We start from the raw sequence: 1589 nt of genomic DNA, 5'->3' as shown, positions 1-1589 counted from the left end.
GACGCCGTCGGGCTGTAGGCCGACCTGTATTCTCCAGCGACTACGCTGGAAAGTTTCACCATCTAGTCATACTTCCGGGTGAATTGCCGCTTAACTGCTGGAGGTATGGCTTTAACCGCCCGACAAAAATCGGGTGGAGCCGCATAGACGGTATGTCTAGCGTGTATGCGATACCGTGGCGTGCCATCACCGTGAATGGCCCGATGAAGCGCGGGGCAAGCGCTTGCTCCGAAATCGAAACTGCATGTTTGGGCAGGTTTGAGTAGATAACAAAAACCAATTCACGTTGAATTCACGTTTGCCCTGCCAATATTATCGGCGTTCAGCTTCTGTTTATCCACAGAAGCTGCAATCGTGTCCTGGACAAACCGAATTACGGCTTGTCTTTTATTGATAAAGTCAATCGCATCCGAGCTGAACTCGTTCAGCTCGCTCTCCTAGAGGCCCGGCCTCTGCGTGGTTCTTCGCAGTGTCTGCGCCTGCGCAGAACCGTGATCCTGTTCCTTGTGGAGTCTGTGTTCTGCACAGCTCGAACTTTCTACTTGGGTCGGCGCATTGCGACGCCAGTTCTTCCTGCCAGGTCTGCGCGCGAACCGGTTATCTTGTTCCTTGTTGTCGCGGCTGACGCTGTGCAGGTGTCAGCGGCTGCACTGCTGTATTGCAGTCGTAGATCCTCCACTTAAAGTGGGAGCGCCACTCCGAGTAAACTCGGCAGACGGGGATGCCGCATGGCATTCCACATAAAACGGTGTATGCCCGGTCGAGGCATGCACTGAGTTGTCTGATGGCAAACTCTGCCATCGATAAGCACTCGCTCAGTATTGGAACGAGTGGGCGTAGCTCTTCAACATATCGACGAGCACGCGATTCACGCGCTCAGTTTGACCGTCCGTCTGCGGATGATCCGCAGTCGACATTGAAAGCTGGCTCCCAGAAGTGCAAACGCTTCTTGCCACAGAATCGCGCTGTGAAGCGCGGGTCTCTATCCGACACGATGTCGGACGGCGTATATGGTGTTTGAACACCATGTCGACGAACAGACGGGCCGTCTGCTTCGCGGTCACCTCTGCTGGCACCGCAGCAAGATGCACTATCTTGCTGGAAACGGTCTAAAAGACCACAACACCGGTGTTCCCTCCGCTGTCCGGGGAAGACCAAAGATGAGATCAAGACATGGCGGACAACACTCCGACAGGTCGGTAGTGATTGTAATGGAGCCTGCGCAAACGGCGCAGGCTTTACGCGATAGCACACCTCGCAAAGCACGGACGTACTTGCATACTACTGGTGGTGCCAGTAGAAGTCACGCGTGAAAGGACGTATGTTTTCTCACGTCCGAGATGTCCACAGACGGGGCATCATGATACTCGCCATGATCCTGAGTCGCGGGTCATGGTCATTTGGCACGACAACGCGTCGCCGTTGTCGTCGACTACCATTATAAAGCGGTCCGTCGTGCACCCGATATCGGTGTGGCGCACCGAAATTGCGGGCGGCTTCTGACGGGACTTGTCAGAAGGCGTGCCATAGGCCAGCAGCGAGCTTCGCGTCCGCGTCGTGCGCGCGCGGCCTTCACGTCGTCAACAGGG

The sequence above is a fragment of the Phytophthora cinnamomi genome (assembly GCF_018691715.1).
Source record: "Phytophthora cinnamomi strain GKB4 chromosome Unknown Contig41, whole genome shotgun sequence".
NCBI classification, from domain to species: domain Eukaryota; phylum Oomycota; class Peronosporomycetes; order Peronosporales; family Peronosporaceae; genus Phytophthora; species Phytophthora cinnamomi.
Note: the sequence above shows the minus strand (reverse complement) of the source record.